Genomic DNA, 22,086 nt, shown 5'->3' with positions numbered 1-22,086 from the left:
CTGTGATTTTTTGCACTGCGTTTTGCTCGTGTTCCCAGATCTGGTCATCATCTCCGCTGCGACAAGCACACGTTCCAAATCAATCGGAATGTGTCAAACGCCCCAATAACCATTAAGTGTGAGCCAAGAATTCCTAACTTTCCGCTCATAAGCCACTTACAGGCTAAGCAAGCAGTCAGGAAAGGCGCACATTGTGCGATGATATACATCCAGACAGCCCAGACGGTGGCCAGTGCTTCCAAGAAGTACTCGGCTCTCCATAAAAAGTTCCACAAAATTTTTCTTCGGGACAATCTCCCTCCCCAACTCCCCCCATCTAGACCGGAGAACCATAAGATTGACCTCCTCCCAGGCTTGGAACCCCCGAGCAAGTTTCCATATCACCTTTCCAAGGCAATGGAATCGGAGTTGGACCGCCAACTCCAAAAATTGTTGCAATCTGGCTTCATCCGCCCCAGCATGTTGCCATTTGCAGCACCGATTTTATTTATCAAGAAGAAAGATGGGTCTTCCCGTTTGTGTGTCGATTACCGTGCACTCAACAAGCTGACTATCAAGAGCAGATTCCCGGTGCCTCGAATTGATTATATTCTCAAAAGGCTGAATGTAGCAAAGGTGTTCTCGAAACTTGATTTAAAGAGTGGGTACCACCAGGTGCGGATTGTGCAGGGGAACATCCCCAAGACAGCCTTTCGTACGGAACGGGCCCACTATGAATTTGTGGTCATGCCATTTGGCTTGACGAACGCCCCAGCTACATTTAACCGCATGATGATGTGTGTTTTCCGGGATTTGATAGGAAAGTGTGTGTTCATATTTCTGGATGACATACTGGTTTTTTCAGATACGGTTGAGCAACATGACATTGATGTGGAGAAAGTCCTTAAGTTGCTCGAAAGCAACGAGCTCTACGTCAATGAAAAGAAGTCAGAATTTTATTTGTTCCAGGTGCATTACTTGGGATACATAATTAGTGCCAGAGGCATTCGACTTGATCCGGCTAAAGTGGCCGAGATTGTCGACTGGGAAGGACCTCAGACAGCCTACGACATCAAATCCTTTGTGGGTATATGCCAAGCATACTCCACCCACATAGACAAGTTTTCTAATCTCTCGGCGGATCTCACCCATCTGCTAAAGGGTGTGAAGACAAGAAGGCAAAAGATTCGAATGACTCCACGAGCGTTGGAGAAATTCAAGAACCTCAAGGTGGCTTTATCAGAAGCGCCTTGTTTAGCACTTGCCTTGTGGGACGAACCATTTCAGGTGATCACTGATACGAGTAACATCGTAATTGGCGGTGTGTTACAACAGAATGGTCATCCAGTAGCGTACATGTCTCATAAGTTACTGCCCGCAGAAAAAAATTACTCAATCTATGATCGTGAACTCCTAGCAGTTATACAAGCCTTGAAACATTGGAAACATTTTCTTTATGGCCGTGACTTTGAGGTTCGCTCTGACCATCAGGCATTACGCTGGATTCAGACAATGCCAAGTGCACAGTGGAGTGATCGACAACACCGCTCGAGTCAGATATTCTAGCAATTCAGTGGTATGATTGAGTACCTTCTTCCAGGAAAGGCCAATCCAGTGGCCGATGCTTTGAGCAGGAAAAGCCAAGTGACTTCGATTCAGACCACTAGACTCGATCTTGTTGGTACAAGACTAGATGACATGAAGCACACGTACACGGATTCCGAGGAATTCGGTACACAGTGGGAACAGGCATTGGATGCCACAAGACCATGCCACTTTCTGATACGCGATGATTGGCTTTTCTACAAAGACCAACTGTGTGTCATGAAGTCGTTCAAGGCAGCCCTTCTCCATGATGCCATTACTAGTGGTCATAGGGGCATGAATTCGACTCTGGAGAAACTGGAACGGCAATATTATTGGCCAAAGATGAGGCAAGATGTGTTTAAATATGTACAACGCTATGATATTTGTCAAAAGGTGAAAGCTCCTCATGGAAAGAAGATGGGTTGTTACAGCCCTTGCCGATTCCTGAGGGTCCTTTCCAAGATATTTCAATGGACTTTGTCACGAATCTGCCTCCCAATCCGAGTAAGCGTAATACGCGGTGCTTAACTATTGTTGATAGATTCCTTGCAGGGCCAATGTGACCACCGAGGATGTTGCCCAGTTGTTCATCTGGCATTGGTACCCGATTGGAGGGATCCCTAGGACCATGGTGTCAGACCGAGATACCAAGTTTACCAGTCATTTTTGGAGGGCATTGTTTGATAACTTTGGTACTAAATTGAATTTTTCCAGTGCATTCCACCCACAGATGGATGGCCAGACAGAGATATACAACCAGTTGGCCTTTGATGTGCTGAAGTGTTATGTCCACGATCAGCAAGGTAAGTGGGAATCGTATTTGCCTTTAGTTCAAGCTGTTTTGAATGATTCTTTTTCTTCAGCTATTGGCAAGACTCCATATGAGACAGCATTTGAAAGACCTTTCCAGTCATTGTTGACCAGGACCTCGTCTTCAGTACCTGAAGCAAACAAAGTGACGGAGTCTTACCAGGAGATTTTAGAGTCAGTAAAAGACAAATTGGCTAAAGCGCAAGAGGCCTACACTCGACAGGCTAATAAAGACCGGAGGGATATGAAGTTTTCGGAAGGGGATTGGATTTATCTTCAAATTATAAAGCAAAGGTTAAAACAGGTAGACAAGCGATGCCCAAAGTTGTCTTTCAGGAGCTTCGGACCTTTTCCCATCAAGAAGAAGATTAATGAGGTGTCTATGCAGTTAAAGCTACCTCCGAGTTGGACTATGCACGATGTGTTTCACGTCAGTTGGTTAAAGCCATATGCAAGTACAATCCCTTCAGAAGTTAAAGACGAGACGGAACCAGATATTGTTGATGAAGCAGAAGTTATGGTTCCAGAACAGATCCTTTTGCACCGTTTCAAGCATGACTCCGGCCGACGACAAAGACAGTTCCTCACGAAGTTTCATGACCAAGGGACCCACGAAGCGGTATGGCTTGACAGAGAGTTTTTGGAAGACTATCCGACGTTATTGACGGATTATTTGGAGGCTATGCAACTTCCGTCAAGTTAAGCAGAAGGGGATGTCACGTGCATCCCGCACTTGGACGCCACATAGACATCGAGCCCAGTCCGAGATGAGTCAGCCAGGGATCCATCCTGGTCGTCCGAGGTCAGGTGTGCATTGTCCTACACAAAAGTCCAAGGTCAGGTCTGCACTGTCCTGCACATGAATCAGTGCCAGTCCGCACTGTGAATCTCCCTCTGGAATGATGACAGTGATTCTGTGTATATGGTATGGTACCGGATGCCAGATCATTGTGTAGTTAGTTAGGGGTTGCTTTTAGAACAAGGGGCCAGCCCATAGGGCAACCCCAAGTCTTAGTGTGGCCATGGGGATAGTGTGAAACCACCCCCATGAGGGCCAGGAAGGCCTTGGCTGAACCCACCAGCCATGGAAGGGCTGTAGGACAGCCCTAGGGGCATGCCAGGGGCAACCAACAACACATCTAGTGTTATGAGGGCTGTAGGGCAAAGTTGGGGCAGCCCATACAGGCTGCCCAGTCCCCAAAAACAGCATATATTCAGGGTCCAGCCCATCTAGATTCAAGCGCATGATGCCCAGCCAACAAGGGGGAAAAGCGCAGATTTTTTATGCAAATTTTCAGCATTTAATGCTGAAATATTCAGTCATGGGACTTTTATTGCTGGCTGCTTGGCTGGCCGACTGCTGTTGGGGAGTAGGTGAGCCATAATTCAGTTGTGTTATCTCATCATTCACCAAGTGCTCAAGCAAACCAGGGCTAGGACAGCCAAGAAGTTGCTAAAGCAAAGGGGTGGAGGACTGCAGGTCAAGGGCACAGATTTCTCAGTCAAGAAAGGTCAAGATTTCTGTATTTTCTTTTCAAATTTACATCATTCTAATAAAGCAAATACACCATTCGTGGTGGGGGCCCTAGTTATCTCATCATTCACCAAGTGCTCAAGCAAACCAGGGCTAGGACAGCCAAGAAGTTGCTAAAGCAAAGGGGTAGAGGACTGCAGGTCAAGGACACAGATTTCTCAGCCAAGAAAGATCAAGATTTCTATATTTTCTTTTCAAATTTACATCATTCTAATAAAGCAAATACACCATTCGTGGTGGGGGCCCTACAGAGGGTATTTGGGACCCAATACTGTGTCCTCTCATCTCTCCCTCTCTCTCTCTCTATTTTCTGCACATCTTCATTCAGTTTGTGCGTTAATTCTGTCGCGAAAAGTGTGCTGATTTCTGAGCATTGAAGTTACCGATCTTCTCCGAAGCTTCCGCATGTTACACCTTTAGACTTAGGGGTGTGTCTTTAATGAATAGGCATGTCCTTTGATAGTGACCCATGTGCAAGGGTGTGACCCTTCACACGTGTCTTTTTAGTTAATGAGGGATTAAAGAGTAATTAGGAAGAGATTAAGAGAGTTAGTCACAATCGTAACATTCCCTCCCACTTAAAATAAGACTTTGGCTAAGAAAAGATGGTTGTCTTTGAAAGAATTCCCGAAGAAGTTCTGGATATTCCTGTAAGTCTTCATCACTTTGCCAAGTAGAGTCAGAATCATCAAGATCTCTCCATTTAACCAAAAATTCTGTAGTGAGCTTATGTCGTGTTTCTTTCTGTCTGACATCGAGAATTGTCTCTGGAATTAAGAGTATGTGTTCATCTTCGATTTCTGGAACATAATCCAAAACATCTAAAACTGAAAAATCACCGTCCACAAACTTCTTGAGCCAAGAAATATGGAAAGTTGGATGAATTCTACCCCAAGAAGGCGGTAACTCCAACTTATAACTGAGAGATGAGTTCTTCTTTATAATACGCAAGGGTCCATAATATCTTGGGCGAAGCTTTGGAAAGACTGATTTCACTGTCTTGTATCGATGAGGGACAATATATAATAATACCAAGTCTCCTTCTTGAAATTCAATGTGACGACAATGCTTATTAGCTGTGCGCTGATATTGCTCTTCGACGCTAACCATCTTATCCTTAATCTGTAACAGAATATCTTGCATTTCTTGAATGAGTTAGTCTGCTAAAGCCACTTTATGTTGAAGAACAAAGTTGGCAGGAACAAGGGGAGAATGGCCATAAGCTGCTTGAAAAGGTATCATGCCAATAGCTGAATGATAAGAATTATTACAAGCAAATTCCACCAAAGGTAAATATTCTTCCCATGAAGCTAATCGAGACTAAACATAATGACGCAGCATTTATCTATGGATGATAAGCAAAGCTGAAGAGTAAATTTGTACCAAGAGACTTGAATATCGAAGTCCAAAAATGTCCTTTAGAAGAACGTGGCAATGAAGTGATAAAATCCAGACTAATACTTTCCCAGCGTTCATTGGGAACTTGAAGTGGTTGAAGAAGACCAGCTGGAACTTGTCTGCTAGCTTTCATACGTTGGCACGAAAGACAAGCTGTGACAAACTTAATAACATCTTGTTTCATTTGAGGCCAATAGTATGTAGCCGTCAAAAGACGATATGAAACTCGCGGCGGGTGCCCGAGGGACTAGGGCCTTTGACACACTTATTGATACCATCAATGCATATTAAAACATTTAAACATGGCCACAGCCTTAACACATATCCATCATCACTTTGCATAAAACATAAAGCTAAACAAAACATCCACAAATGCTGAAAATGGAGCTTGCACGTGTGACACCGCATAGAGGCCGGAATGGGCCGACCCCCCCCCTTGGAGTATTTTATTACCCAAGGAGAATAATTTGTACAACCTTTGAGGGCCTTACTCTCCCCACGGGAGATGCTGGATTATCCATATACAAATGCCATAACACAGCCCAACACGAGGCTACCAAGCCAGAACATAGGCTGTAGAAATGCCGAGCCAACAATATAATCCATATATCTCCGTGTGGGTACTGATTCTTCCCCAAAAACCACGGGTCTTCATGCAATAGAGCTGGTACAGCAAGTACAACTCTCCATTCAGTCGGTACAGCAGGTACAGTGGCTGGTTCATCAAGTACAGTGGCTGGTACAGCCAATACAATGGGTGGTACAATAAGTACAACAAGTACAAGGGCTTGTACAACCATTACAGTGGCTGGTACAGCAAGTAGAAGGGTTGGTACAACAAGTACAATGGCTAGAAATCATAATAAATGATTAAATACCCTTGCCTTCAGTATTTCTTCGCGATGGAAGCCTCCAAAACAGTCCCCAACAGCCGGTATTCTTCATGGGCAGCCTTCAAGAGAGAGAGAAAGAGGCTAGCCATCATTAGGGCAGCCTGTAACAGTGGTAGAGGCTAGTGTACACCAAGAGAGCCTCTCTTAATGAAGAGAGAGGGCTCCAATTTATAGATTTGGGCCTCCCATGAGCTCAAATGGCAAGACAAGGCTACAATGACAAGTGGAGAGCCACACAATAGCTGAAGTGACAAGTGTGAGGCCACTTGTCTCACTTTGTCCATTTTCTAACAAGTGTCAGGCCACTTGTCTTACTTTGGTCCACCTTCTTGCCACATGTCCCAATCTAAGAGATGGGTCCTTCCATAATCTTTACCTCTAAAAATATCCCAACTAGTAGACATTCTGTCATAGGCACTTTGCCAACTCTTGGTCTCTACTCCATTCCAGATGTAATGACGCGAACAGAATTTCCATCTGAGTCGGGCCAAAAATAGCAACTCTCCTAAATTTTAGGAGTGTGGTCCTTTGTATTCTAGGATAAGCCCCCATTCCCAAAGTTGTACTTTCCAAATATTTAGACATCTTGGGAGTCCACCAGACCCCTTTCATACCGGGAAATGTCCAGGCTGGTGACACGATATGTCTTGTTGATGCATGGGTGTGCAGCATAAGTGACCTCGTGATGTTCTTTCACCAAGACTCTTTGAACATGAGTATCATGAGGTACACAAATACGATCCTGATTGTAAAGCTTTTATAGCTTTATTAACATTATTAAGACTTAATTAACAAACATAAGACAAATGCTGATAGAAAGATTGAGATGTTTGCATTGAGACAGGGGCCTTTCTTAAAGAGAGGCCGAAAGGGTACAAATGAAGAGACACATCCCTGGGAAGGGGTGTGGCTCTTGAGTCAACAGTTATGTCCTTTGGACTCAGGAGTGTGCCTTTTAATGAATAGACATGTCCTTTGATAGTGACCCATGTGTAAGGGTGTGACCCTTCACAGGTGTCCTTTCAGTTAATAAGGGATTAAGGAGTAATTAAGGAGAGATTAAGAGAGTTAGTCACAATCATGACATTCCCTCCCACTTAAAATAAGACTCCGGCTAAGAAGAGATGGTTGTCTTTGAAAGAATTCCCGAAGAAGTTCTGGATATTCCTGTAAGTCTTCATCACTTTGCCAAGTAGAGTCAGAATCATCAAGATCTCTCCATTTAACCAAAAATTCTGTAGTGAGTTTATGTCTTGTTTCTTTCTGTCTGACATCAAGAATTATCTCTGGAATTAAGAGTATGTGTTCATTGTCGATTTCTGGAACATAATCCAAATGATCTAAAACTGGAGAATCACCGTCCACAAACTTCTTAAGCCAAGAAATGTGGAAAGTTGGATGAATTCTACCCCAAGAAGGTGGTAACTCCAACTTATAACTGAGAGATGAGTTCTTCTTAATAATACGAAAGGGTCCATAATATCTTGGACGAAGCTTTGGGAAAACTGATTTCACTGTCTTGTATCGATGAGGGGCAATATATAATAATACCAAGGAAAATCACAATCTGATGAATAACGGTCCTTGAAACTTTGAGGTATATCCATTTCAACTGTAGAAATAGCCAAGACCGAAACTGACAGCATACGACTGAGAGCATCCGCAACCACATTGGTAAGACCAGGAACATACTCAATTGTCATATGAAAATTGACTAAGAATTCGACCCAACGTGCTTGCCTGGCATTCATAACTGGCTGCGTGGAGATATATTTCAAAGAATGATGATCTGTTTTCACCACTGAATCCGCACCAAGGAGATAATGTTTCCATGCACAATAGGCATGAACAATAGCTAAAAATTCCTTGTCATATACCGGGTACCTTCCTTGAATTGCATAGTGCTTATGACTGTCAAACGCAATAGCACGTCCTTGTTGCATTAAGACGGCACCAGTGGCAATATCAGAAGCATCCGTGTAAACATCAAAGGGGAGAGTAGGGTCTGGAATAGCCATGACAGGAGTTGTTGTCAAAGCTGTCTTTAAATTTACAAAAGCTTGTGTTGCGGCTCAGTCCATTGGAATGCAGGAGCGGACTTTAAAAGTTCGGTGAGAGGAGCAGCTATTTCGGAAAATCGATGAACCTTTGTGTGATAGAAGTTGGCAAGTCCCAGAAAAGAACGAACATCATGGATGTTTGTGGGAGTTGGCCAATTGACAATAACCTGTATTTTCTTTGGATCCATGGAAATCCCGTCTGCTGAAACAACATGTCCAAGGTATTCCAAGGATGTCTTGAAGAATTCACTTTTGCTTGGATTAACATAAAGAGCATTGTCTCGAAGCACCTGGAAAACGATCTTAAGATGTGCCTTGTGTTCTTCCATATTGCGACTGAACACCAGGATGTTGTCAAGATAAATAATGACGAACTTGTCCAAAAAAGGACGAAAAAGATCATTCATCAGACTCGTAAATGTTGCAGGGGCATTGGTTAACCCGAATGGCATGACCAGGTACTCGTAATGACCATATTTTGTGCGAAAAGCTGTCTTATATTCATCACCTTCGCGAATGCGAATTTGATGATATCCAGACTTAAGATCAATTTTGGAGAAGACCTTTGCATGGAGCAATTGATCAAACAATTCATCAATGCGTGGAAGAGGATACTTATTCTTGATAGTTAACTTATTAAGGCCACGATAGTCGATGCAAAGACGCATAGACTTATCCTTCTTTTTCACCAAAAGCACTGGAGCTCCAAAAGGGCTTTTACTTGGTCGAATATGTCCTTTCTCCAAAAGCTCAGTAAGTTGTCGCTGTATCTCTTGAGATTCCGTAAAAGAAAATCGATATGGAGCACGAGTAGGTGGAGCACTGCCAGGAAGAATATCAATAGCATGGTCGACTGGTCGACGAGGTGGGAGGACCGCAGGGAGCTCCTGAGGAAAAAGATCCAAGTATGGAGCAAAGAAAGGTTGCTTGAGATACATCACCTTTGTATCTATGTCCTCGGGAGGGTCGTTTGCTGAATAGACCATTAAAAGTGCTGAGAAACAACCACTCTTGCGGACCCACCGTTTCACTTGAAGAGCTGAAAGGGTTGGTGTAGAAGGTTGATCTCTAATTCCTTCGAGAGCCACAAGCATATCACTTTGAGTACATTGTATAGAATGGTTCCGGAAACTGATCAGGGGATCATATTGATACAACCATTCTTGACCAAGGATCATATCATAATGTGCCAAATTCATGACTTGGAAATCCAATTTGTCACGATAGTGCTGAATTCGAAAGGAGAGGTGTTTGACAATGGTGTTACACGAGGATGTGGAACCATCGGCAAGCTCTACTTCATAAACAACATTACTTGGAGAAGTCCGAATCTTCAATCTCTGAGTCAAGGTGGTTCCCACAAAATTATGAGAACACCCACTGTCAATGAGCACCTGAATAGGGTGACTGGAAATAGAACCTTGAAGAACCAAAACCTGAGTAGACCGCTGAGGCAATGGTGAAGAGGCAGGTTGTGCTGTAGCAGTAGCGGTAATTACTGAAGCATGTGCAATAGCATGGTGATTAACTGCACGCTTTCCTTTGTCAGCAATTAGGGGTTTCTCCGCAAAAATGGGGGGTTCAGCATTAGAATTCTGTCGATGGGTTGGTCTTTTGGGACACTCAAACCAACGATGAGGTCCATTACAAATTATGCACAATCCTGTCTTTTGTTGATCCCGTCCAGAAGGAACAGTAGAAGGACGAGGATTAAGAGATTGGCCACGTCTTTGGTCCTGTCCACGATCCGAACTGCGTGGTTGGAAGGAGTTAGGACGTCGGAACCGAAAAGAGGACGATCCTTCTGATCGGCGAGGTTGTTGAGAATTATTCCATTGAGGATTAGGCCCGGAGGTAGAAGATCTAGATGACTCTCTGCGACTATCTTGGCTCATACGAGATCCACTGGCTTTCTGAAAGTCATTAGCTCGACCGGAAGAGGCCGAATTTCGAGAATTAATGTCTGAAACACGCTCGGCATATCGTATGGCATCGGCAAGATCGACAGGGTTATATTTCTGAACATCGGCACGCAGTGTGGGGTTAAGTCCTTCAACGAAGGCATGAAGTTCCTCCGCTGGGGACAAAGAATCAATCTCCAGTATCAAGTTGGTGAACTGGGAGTTATAAGAGGCCAAGGAACCAGTTTGGTCCAAATGGCGTAAGCGAGTACGGGCTTGGAAATCCGCATTGGCAGGTATGAACTACTTACGGAGGACCCGCTCGAATTTTTCCCACGTTGTAACCGTTTTTCCAGAGTGCTGTAGTCGTTGCCACCATAATAAAGCAGTGTCTTTGAGGAGGGATACCGCAAAAGTCACCTTTTTAGAGTCAGAAAGGGTCATGGATTCAAAGTATAACTGCAGTTTGTAGAGCCATTGGTCTAAGATGCGCTTATTACGCTGACCACCATAAGAGTCAAGGGGTTTAATTTCCAATTTCTTTGTTTTACTGGCTTGTAAAAGACGATAAAGAGTTTTAAGGTCGTCACCTTCTACCTCGGAAGGAATGACGTCTTCGTCTGCTGGTACTGTTGCTGAAACATTTGCTGCTGGTACAGAACTTGTGTTGGAGTGGCGATCCGTGTGAAGCTGTTGGATTTGAGAGGCCAAGGATGCCATAGACTCCTGGAGTTGCCGTTGGAACTGTTGTTGGAGTCGCTGTAAAGCGGACTGCCATTCCGAAGGGGCTGGTATGTCCACAGGTTCTGCCATGAGAGGAGATGTTGATGTAGAGGCTTCAGGATGATGAGGCTCTGGGGGTTTTTACTGTTGATGACGCCGCTGGGCTCTAGTAAGAACCATCCGCTGGAGGATGCGACATCTATAAATCCCGAGAGGAGAGGCTACGTATTGGTGAAGCGGCTATAGACCATCCAGTATAGTAAGGGCGATCCACTGGGACTGGGCTCGCACGAGAGTCTGCTAACTGGAGAAGAAGGTACAGGAGTAGGGGCAGCTACTGGTGTCAAGGGTGTATACTCCGGTGTAGAGGGACGCACCGTAAATGAAGAGTGTCTTCAGAATAAGTGCAATATTCATGAAAGATGATGCTACACTCGGGGAGGATAGCGCCCAGATAAGGATGACGCCTGAGTATAAAACAATAATGATCCAGATCCTGTGCAGAAGTACGAACAAAGATAACCCGCACGTCGAATTCTCGGAGGTGAGAAGTCGGTGTGGCTATCTTGTGGATGAACCAGATCCGCATTTGAAGCTTCCAATGGGCATAGTTGGGTCCTTTCAACTTGTCATCCTTGTTCCTAAGGGGGGGAGCCATATCCACAACAACAAGAAACACAGATCTCAACGCTCAAAGACTTCTCTCAAGTGCTTTCCAACGAAGCGAGGCTCTAGAACCAATCAACCTCCTCTCAAACCTGAGAGAGAAGCCAAGGAGTTTTTCTCTGCAGCCCATGGTCATCCATATCATGTTTTGACCTTCTGAGAACCCCCTTCACCTGTTGGCTTCCTCCTCAAGTACCAAACTGCTTCCAAAGCCACAATCCAAACAAAACCCCCTTTGCAATTGATCTATGTCCACTGAAGAAGAAAACGCAGCCCCAACAGAGGGCTGCAAACCTGAAAATTCAGGCCAACCAGTGTCCACACCTCCTATGAGGAAAAACACTGAAGAGAAGGTACCTTTGGGTCCAACGGATGAAGCCTAGATGAAGGTAGAGCTACCAGCAAGATCTATTCAGAAAAAAAATGTAGCAACAAGGGCTGGAATTCTGAAAACGGAGAGGTAAAAAGGGCTGTAGAAAGGGTTGAATCAGGAAAAGCAGAAGTGGTATGGTACACCCAAGTCCTCAGATTAACAAACAGCATCAGAAGAAACAACCTGTAGAAAAAAACGCAGCAAAGATGCTGTTGCTATCGTGTACAAAACAGGCCGCCAAAACACTACCGGGAGGGGTAGATGCTGAAAACGCTGCAAATCTGCTGTAAAAAACACCTGCAGAAGAAAATGCAGCAAACTAGGTGCTGCTGCCCTCAAAACAGTGGTACTGAATTTCTGATTTTAGTCAACGTTTTGCTGATTTGGGAGCATCTATACTTGTGTTTTGTTCTTGGCCTTCACAATTACCCAGTTTCTTCATGTTCCTTGTCTTCTGTTAGAGGTGGAGTGCTGTTTTTGCTGGACAGAAGTGTTTTCAGCAGTGTTTTGCTTCCCACAAAAGCTTTCTATGCTCAAGGGGGACCCATCTCCAGCTACTTCACTTGAGGATCAGTTTCGGGAGTTGTTTTGTATCTGTGTGGACTTTCTTCTGTGATAGGAGTTTACAGATTTTGGAGGAGAGTAGTGATCTTTTCAGATCCTGAGCAGAGTTCATTTTTTTGTCGGAGCCTGTGTTCTTTGCAGTGTTTGCAAAGAAAGGAGAGTGTTTTGCCTGTGAGATGTGATACTTTCACATGGATCACTTGTTTGTTGCTGATTCTTGGGATCTGATTCTACTTATGGAAAAGTCTTCTGCTTTCAGTGATGCTTTTGAGGACTTTGTTACCATTGTAGTTTATATTTCTGCTTCCCTTTCTCATGTGTGTGAGGAGTCTACCTCTGCCTCTCTTTGTGATGCTTCTAAGGATGCCCCTCCCCCTGCCAGTTTGATGCAGTGTGCAGGTTTGTTGTTTTGGAGGATGGACTTTTGGACCCGGTGGGATGCTTTGAATCTGTGGTTGCTAACCGTGCCTGGGGCACAGTGGTACTTCCAGAGTTTTTTGGATTTGAATCAGAATCAGGTTGGACTTGTACCAGTCCGACGACATCATTTTTTAGAGGGGGATGTGGAGTCCTTTCATCTGGCGATGGCCATGTGCTTATGTACAGCATTGAGCAACTCATGGTACGGAGTTTGGGCAGATGGACCCCATCTTTTCTACAGAGTCTTTACATCTTGCCATGCCGACCTTTTCAGAGGATGCTTCTTTTCAGCATTTGGCAACTTTTGTTACAGTGTTGGAGCAAATTGACTATATTTCTTTTGAGGGTTCCAGTGATGAGCAGCCTGCTTCTCCCAAGATTGATTATCTACAGGATCTCATCTTGGTTGGTTTTGAGGTTTTTCATACCTTCTCCAGGCTGGAAACACGACATATGACTTCAGGGAGTGATCTTACACTTGGGTTCGGAACCATTATTTGAAGCAACACGTCGCAACCTACTTGGTTGTTTTCTTCCAGAGAAGCGGTGTACCTGGCAGTTTATTATGTTGCTTTTGTAGCTGAGTTGTTGAGGAGATTGCTTGTAGAGCTTTCTTGGTACCTGTTACCGCAGTCTTTCATCTTTGATCGAGGATGGCGTCTCTGGCTTCTTGGAGTTCACTCAGCATCCGGTGCTAAGAGGGGGTGTTAGACATCATCTCCTTGTTGCTGGCTTCCTATTTGGTGTCCTATTTTAGCCTCTATGGCTAACCATCTTAGCTAGAGGACTGGTCACCCCTCACTTATTTTAACCATATTTTATCCCCATTTTATGGAGTCTTATGGCACTTTTCCCTAGTTGTGGAGGATCTTTTCCCTAGTCGGCTACCTTCATGTTGGCACATATATAGCTGGCTTGCCTCCCTCATTCTTCACTGCTTGCTTAGCATTGTTTGTTGCAGTCCCTCACATACGAGGTTTTCTCCCCTCTTGCTCGGGACATGTATTCCTTTGGATGATGATATTGAGAGCAGGTTCTCACCTGTGTTTCCTCTCTCTCTCTCTCTCTCTCTCTCTCTCTCTCTCCTATGTTTCCACTTTCCCTTCTTCTGCCACACATTCTATCACAAAAAACCCAACGCTTGCCTCCGTAGAAGAAAGCACATTGGCCGGCTTGCCTCTGTAGGAGACAACAGAGCCAAGAAACTGGCCAACAGGCAACAAAAAGGGCTGGCTGGACCAGAAAACACAGCAGATTAGGGAAATGCAGCCACTGCTTGGGATTGATCTGCAACCAAGAGGAGCTAGGGCAGAAAATGCAAGGCACAGATGAGAAGGCCGACAGATATGCAAAAGATGGCGCAGCTTGAACCTAAGCAAATGATACCATATTGGAGACTGCACAGGCCGAAAATACATAAAATGCCCAATAGTACAACCCAATTAAATTGAGATGCATAAATTCTAACACAAACACACAGACAATCTGGCTCCGCCATGGTGAATCATCGAAAATGTAGGCAACCTGGGCATGCTATTCAACACATTATCAAATGGGTATACAAATCTGGACTCGTCAAAGGGCATACCAGATGTCCTAGCAGAAGCTGGGTGGGCAGGGCATCTTGCCTTCCAAGTCATGACCCATCTCGAGACATAAAGGCTACAAACTTCAATGACAGACTTAGACAGGGGGGAGAGAGAGAGAGAGCGAGAGAGAGAGAGAGAGAGAACATACTTGGCAAGCAGAGATGAGGGTCCCGTGAATTAATTGGCCGTCACCACGGAACGGCCAACTCCCACGTACGTCCGTACGGCTTTGGCAAAGCGAGCGAGGTCCATACTATGATGTACGACCTGCCGTACATATTGATACCCCACCAGCAATGCCTTAACGCCGGAGGCACTGCTGAATCTGGCGGAAGATTTGGCGGCAGTCAGCAGCCGTAGCGCCACTCTCAGAGCCTCTGCCATGGCAACCGTTCTCCCGCAAACCCTAGCATCACAGAAAACCCTGCTACTGCTTGTAACACAGGAATCCACATAGTAGATGTAGTCTTGCTAAATGCTCTATCATCATCACCGTTGTAGGCGTTTTCTTTCCCCTTGAAGTACGCTCGCAAACTGCATCATGAGAGGAAATCCAAACCCTGTGCGTCCTTTCATTACCATTTTCGCAAGCAAAGAATAGACGTGGTTTTTGGTTGTGCGCTTTTAAATCCGGCCTGCGGCAGGGAGAGGATGTCAAATTTCGCGGCGAAGTTGAAGGCGACTTTGCGTGCACAAATGAAGAACCTCAAACCCGCAAGGCTACGCAAAACCCACGGCTAGCGGTCCTCTGGAAAGAGAAAGAATGGAGCTTCATGATTGAGATGATTTTTGATCTATGGGGGGGCAAAAGGTTGAGGATGACACATACCATGCTGGTGTGGCCATCTTGAAACTTGTCCACTTTTTTACTTGTTTGTGGGCCTTTTAACCTTGGTGGTTTCCTTGTTCCTTCTAAGGGGCCGTTCCCACCTTAACATTCCCCTTGTAATCATTCCGATGTCCGCGACTCGCGACTTCTAGCCCAGTGCCAAGACCCTACTATACTACCATGATAAGGTGGGCCATGTACGAAAAAACAACCCAGCTACTATAGGCTCTAAAGAAGAAGGGTTCCTTTTCTAGATTTGTGTCCCAATACATTGATGCCTCCTTGTCTCTATGTGGTTTGTTTCTATTCAATGTTAAATTACATCATCATTACGTTCTATAATGCATTATCTCATTAAAAATTATGCTCAAAATGAAGTTCTTTACAAGCTAACTCGAATGTTAAATTACACCATTACTTTTTATAATGCATTATCTCATTAAAAAATATGCTTCAAATGAAGTTCTCTACAAGCTAACTTCAGAAAATAAAGATTGTTACAAGCTGGGAAGCTCAAATGGATTCTTCTCTTGAAATTAAACATCTTATGCAAATTATTTAAGAAAGTTGAGGTTTACATGGAAATGTTTAAATGGATATTTTTCCTTGTAAACCTCTTACCTATATGCATTAAGCAATGGAATTGCCAGGAAAACAATGATATTGCCAGAAAAACAAAAAAATGGGAGAAAAAAATAAGTGAAGTGATTAAAGCCTTTAGAATTTACCCAAGTAAAAATGCATCACTCTTGAGTGGTCCCTCAAGCTTCCACCTCTTTCTCTTCTCTTACAAGGGATATCCTTGTCCCCGTGAGTGGACCTGCAAGATTCCATGTCCCCCAATCTTACAAGCTACATACGCAAAGTTTATACAAGTTATAAAGACTTTGCACCCACATGTCTATACAATTATACATGTGGACACGAATGTTTTCACAAAGCTTCCAACTTCCAAGGCATAAGCTCAAATCTTTTATCATTCACACTTATAGTGTTTAAAGACTAGCAAGCTAACTACCATCCATTTTTAAGGCAAGTCATGAACATCGAAGTTTCATGGATGGTAAACACTACTACACGCCCCTTCCCATTTTATTTATGAGTCGAAAGAGTTTTAGTATAAAAAGGAATCATGGTATATGCAACATTTGAGAACCCTACTTCAATAAACCATCGAACACAAGCCCCTTCCCATTTTAAAATTGTGATCCTAAAGGCTTCTTAGTATTAAAAAAATAACGTATAAGTCCTCTTATATGCAACATCCTTCATTTTGAATTCCTTTTTTCAACCCTCTACAAAAGTGGAATCGTTACAAGGGGGGCATTATTTTATCATGCCCAATTATGCATTACATTTGTACATTCCTCTTTTCAATGGGGTAGAAAGCATTGCAATCTTTTCATACATAGCATTCTTCTTCTCTTGTCAATATTCTATTCCATCTTGTCCATCATCCAAGCAAGTATGGCATTTTTTATATGTTTTCAATGGCATATTAGAAACATATAAAAAATGCCAATCATATTGGAGCCTAGCACTAGCATTCAATCCCATTTGTTATTGTTGGACACCTTAGTGAAATGATTGTTTGAGAAAATTGCAATGAGAAGGATACAAGGAATATCTTAAACTTGGCCCATATTTAATTGTTGAAAAAAATGTGGAATAGAGTATATGGATGGTTTTCAACTAGCCCTAGTTCAAGATGTTATAACACAGAATTTATGGATGGCTTTTTTTAATTAGTATTAGATGTCTCTAACTTACATAAAACTCTTTTGACACGTATGTTAGTATTAGATGTCTCTAACTTACATTAGGGGTGTGAAAAACTCATTTGACACGTATGGTAGTATTAGATGTCTCTAACTTACATTAGGGGTGTGAAAAACTCATTTGACATGTGTATTCGCTTATAAAAGATGTTATGAATTCTCTCAACACACATGCACACACACTTACGTACTCACACGAGCACATACATGCACACACACACACACACACACACAAAAATGCGTGCACACACAAATATTGATAGATAGACCGATATATATAGAAATTAAGAAAAATATCTTTCAGAGCTCTCTTTATATGTGTGTGCGTGTGCATGTGCGTGCGTATATGTATATGTATATGTATATTATGTATATGTATATGTATATTATGTATATGTATATGTATATGCATGTATGTATGTATATATGTATATGTATATGTATATGTATATGTATATGTATATGTATATGCATGTATGTATGTATGTGTGTATGTATGTGTGTAGGTATGTATGTATGTGTGTCTGATCTCTCTCTCTCTCTCTCTCTCTCTCTCTCTCTCTCTCTCTCTCTCTCTCTTGCTAGTTTAAAACATACACAATATCCATAGATGAATAGACAAAACTATTTATGAAGCCATACCATCTTGATTCAAAGAAATGTTATATATGAAACAAGTTGAACTATGAGTCATGCATGTTGAGATATTGAGCTCATCTAGTGAGGCGGTGGACACTGATTGATAGATCATGGGTGATATGCGGCCAGTGGGATGACAGGCTGTGTGACAGCCATTCTAGAGACTGGCATAGTTATAGCACTAGCTCATTTAGTTGGGTTCACACTATAGAGAACCCTAGTATGTATTTGGTTGAGTACCTTTTCATATTGTGTGTACTCTTATCTTTGTATATGGTGTGTTGAGTGTTGTGTAAAGAAGAAGAAGATTTTCAGCCTCTCACCTTGTGTGCTCTCTTTTAGGGTTTTGTGAGTGTGTGTGTGCTTGCAAGAGCTCAAGCTCTCTTCTCCCTTGCATCTTTTCATGGTATCAAAGCCTGGTTCATGTTAAGGACTGAGCTGGAAGCAAGAGAAGCACAGGAAGCGGTACGAGGGTAAGAACTTCAACTACTCTTCCCTATTTGTGTTGGCGACTACACCCTTGTCTCGGGAGCTCTATGGGAGGCACCGGCAAATGATCTCTGATTGAGGAGCTTTCTTCGCGGGAGTAAAGCTATAGAGCAACTATATTGTCCTATCGGACTTCATTTTTCAGGCCAAAAACACGTTTCGGGCACGTTACGACCTACGTTTTTCAGAAAGTAGGCGATTTCGAGCTCTGCCGGATAAGTCATCGATTCTCTGCAGAACTCTGTTTTAAGAACTACACGAAGACAGATTGGCTGTGCAGACACTGTGTGTGCTACAAGGAGGTCAACAGTTGCAATTGGGTGTATGTATGCATATTGAGGTCACTGGATGTGACATTTGAGTGTACTACAGTACCACTGCAGAAAATACAGCAGTTTGTGCAGGACAAACCAGACTGCTGTTTCTGGTAAATTTGTGTGTCTGGCAAGATGTCAAATGATGGCATAAACCAGATTGTTGCTAAGAATCTTGATAAGAATAACTTCCATGCTTGGAGGTTCAGGCTGACAAATTTCTTGATGGAAAAGGGTTACTGGGACTATATAGAAGGTGAGCATGAAGAGGCACCGGAGATAATGGAGATCAATCCACTGCTGCAGATGTGAAAGAGTTCAAGGATTGGAACCAAGGAGCCAGAAAAGTTATGTATTGGCTCTCTATCAATGTACAAGACACCATGATTGGGCACATACAGGATGCTAAGTCCCCCAAGGAGGCATGGGACACCTTGGTAAAACTGTATGAAACAAATACCAAGACACGAAAGATACAGTTGAAGAATGAACTTCATACTGTGGAGAAAAAGAGTATCTCTGTAAATGACTATGCATTGAAGATAAAGGGTATTGTGGAATCCCTTGCATCTATTGGTGTTTCATTAGATGATGATGATAAGGTGGAAGTCTGTCTACGTGGTCTCGGTCCATACAAGGCTTTCAAGACGTCTATTCAGACTCGGGAAAACATTCCCAATTTTACAGATTTGGTGTCTATGTTGATTATAGAAGAGAAGAGCTTGGGTGAAGACCAACAGTCTTCACAAAACAAAAACAGTTCAGAGCAATAGGCCTTCTACACAAGTTCAGGAAGAGGACGAGGTAGAGGAGGCCGTGGACGCGGCCAAGGAGGTGGCCGAACAGGTAATCAAAATTATGGCCAGTAGAGCAGCAGTAACAACAGTCCCAGAATTCACAACAACAACAACACGTAGGTGGAAGAGGCCAATTCAGAGGCAGAGGGAGTCAAAGAGGTCGTGGAAATTGGCAAAGGCAGTATAATGATACACATGGATGCTTTTATTATGGTAAGCCTGGACATGTGCAAGCAGATTGTTAATAGAAGCAGGCTGACATGCAAAATGGAAAATTGCAGCAAAATAACTATGCATCCTCGAGAAGAAACAATGAGGATAATGAAAGGTTGTTTGTTATGCAGCATGTCGTTAATGCCATGTCTAAAAATGTTGAAGCAGCACATAAAGATGATGTATGGTACGTTGATTCAAGTGCTTCGAACTGAAAAGATGCAGGGGAGAAGAGAGCTTGAGCTCTTGCAAGCACACACACACTCACAAAACCCTAAAAGAGAGCACACAAGGTGAGAGACTGAAAATCTTCTTCTTCTTTACACAACACTCAACACACCATATACAAAGATAAGAGTACACACCATATGAAAAGGTACTCAACCAAATACATACTAGGGTTCTCTATAGTGTGAACCCAACTAAATGAGCTGGCGCTATAACTATGCCAGTCTCTAGAATGGTTGTCACACAACGTGTCATCCCACTGGCCGCATATCACCCATGATCTCACCAACCATGCCAGTGGTGTAAGTGTGGGGCCTATCCCCCAGGCGGGTCATCAGTGTCCACCGCCTCACTAGATGAGCTCGATATCTCAACACTACCCCTCGAGCTCAACTCCATCTCATGTACACCAAGCGAAGCCCTAAATCTGCGGAGCTTCTCTGTACCCAATGCTTTCATGAAGATGTCAGCGAACCTGATCCTGTGTGCTGACATAAACAAGGTCAACGTCACCTGCCAAAACCTTCTCTTTGACAAAATGGTAGTGGACCTCTATATGCTTCGTGCGAGCATGAAAAACTGGGTTCCTGGCCAACTGTATACTGCTAATGTTGTCACAAAAAATGACAACTTTATCCACTGATAGACCCAAATCTGCAAGTAGCTTTCTCAACCAAGCTACCTCACATGCTGCCATAGCAGCACCTTTGTACTCGGTCTCTGTACTAGATAGAGCAACCGTAGGCTGCTTCTTGCAACTCCAAGTCATAGTAGCACTCTCCAAAGAAAATATGAAGCCACTAGTAGATCTTCTATCTGAGATACTACCAGCCCAATCAGCATCTGTGTACCCATGTACACATATCTCTGTCCCAGTTTCATAAAATAGTCCACAATGCAAAGTAGACCTCACATACCTCAGTATGCGTCATCTCAATGCATCCACATGCGTCTCAACGCATCCACATGCGGCTTTCGAGGAACCTGCATAAGCTGACTCACCAACCCAACAGCATAGCTCAAATCTGGCATGGTGATCGTCATGTAGATCAAGCTTCCTACTATGCGCCTATACATAGTAGGATCCTCCAAAATCTCTCCTGAATCTGCATTGAACTTGCCATTCTGATCCAATGGCACTAAGATAGGCTTACAGCCTGTCATACCATACTTGGACAACATGTCCAAGCCATACTGTCTCTGCAGTAATCCAATACCATGTAGTGACCTAATCACCTCAATGCCCAAGAAATATCTGAGCTCCCCCAGATCCTTCATCTCAAACTTCTGTCTAAGCAAGATCTTTACATCAAAGATCTTTGCATCATGGTCCCCCGTAATGATCAGGTCATCTACATAGATGACAACAAGCACAACCCCTCTATCACTCTGTCTCACATACAGCAAGAAATCTGCATTGGCTACATGAAAGCCAATAGTGACAAGATATTCAGAAATCTTGTCAGACCATGCTCTTGGTGCTTGTTTTAACTCACATCCTCATAACAAGGTGGCTGCAACATATACACCTCTTCCTGCAAATCCCCTTTCAAGAATGCATTCTTTACATCCATCTGATGTAAAGACCATTGCTTTGACGCAGCCACTGCTATCAAAACTCTCACTGTTGCCATCTTGGCAACTGGGCTGAAAGTTTCCTCATAATCAATGCCATATGTCTGCGCATATCCTTTGGCTACCAATCTAGCCTTGTACCTGCTTATGCTTCCATCACTATTATGTTTTACTTTGTACACCCACTTGCATCCAATGGCTTTCTTGCCTTCAGGCAATTGCACTAAATCCCAAGTCTCATTTCCATATAGTGCATCCATCTCCTCATCCCCATAGCTTTCTCCCAACACACATTTCCAACAGCCTCATCAATGCATGTGGGCTCTACAACCTGTACAACTTTTGCCATGTATGCATAGTGATGTGCCACATAACCATCATAGGTAAACCTCTGCACAGGATTCTTCACTCTCCCAGATCTTCGCAGCTTTGCATTCATGGCTTCCATAGCCTTCTTTACACCAGGTGTTCTCTAGCTGGTATCCCATGATCCTCATCAAGGCTCATCTCTGAGCCACTAGAGTCTCCATCAACATGAGAATGCCCTCCTGCAGAAATGTTAGGCATACTAAGGGGCTCAACCACTTTCTCTTTGCCTTTATGTGATGTACTAATCACATTTGTAGGACTGGTATTATGACGTAGCCTGCCACTCCATGGTCTATCAACAACTGAACCACTAGATGAGGACTCTCCTGGTCCACTCAAAGACTGTGATTGCTGACTT

At 43.5% G+C, this 22,086-nt stretch overlaps 1 protein-coding gene across 3 annotated transcripts in view; it reads right to left on the bottom strand.

Annotated features, from left to right (window-relative positions):
- Positions 1–15,359, bottom strand: part of LOC147621025 (uncharacterized) — a 33,214-nt gene extending 17,855 nt beyond the window's left edge. The window contains exons 1-2 of one of the 3 annotated variants that reach the window (XM_086825277.1): positions 14,646–15,258; positions 13,828–13,949 (exon numbers count right to left, since the gene is read on the bottom strand). The gene's annotated coding sequence lies outside the window, so the exon portion shown is untranslated. Of the gene's footprint in view, positions 1–13,827; positions 13,950–14,496; positions 14,519–14,645 lie in introns of those variants that run through there. The other 2 variants (XM_086825276.1, XM_086825278.1) reach the window with 2 other exon arrangements.
- Between the last annotated feature and the right edge of the window lie 6,727 nt (positions 15,360–22,086).

Source organism: Cibotium barometz, chromosome 31 (genome assembly GCF_041138505.1).
Source record: "Cibotium barometz isolate CiBa-2024 chromosome 31, ASM4113850v1, whole genome shotgun sequence".
Taxonomy (NCBI): Eukaryota; Viridiplantae; Streptophyta; class Polypodiopsida; order Cyatheales; family Cibotiaceae; genus Cibotium; species Cibotium barometz.
This window is presented reverse-complemented; position numbering and strand designations above follow the sequence as displayed.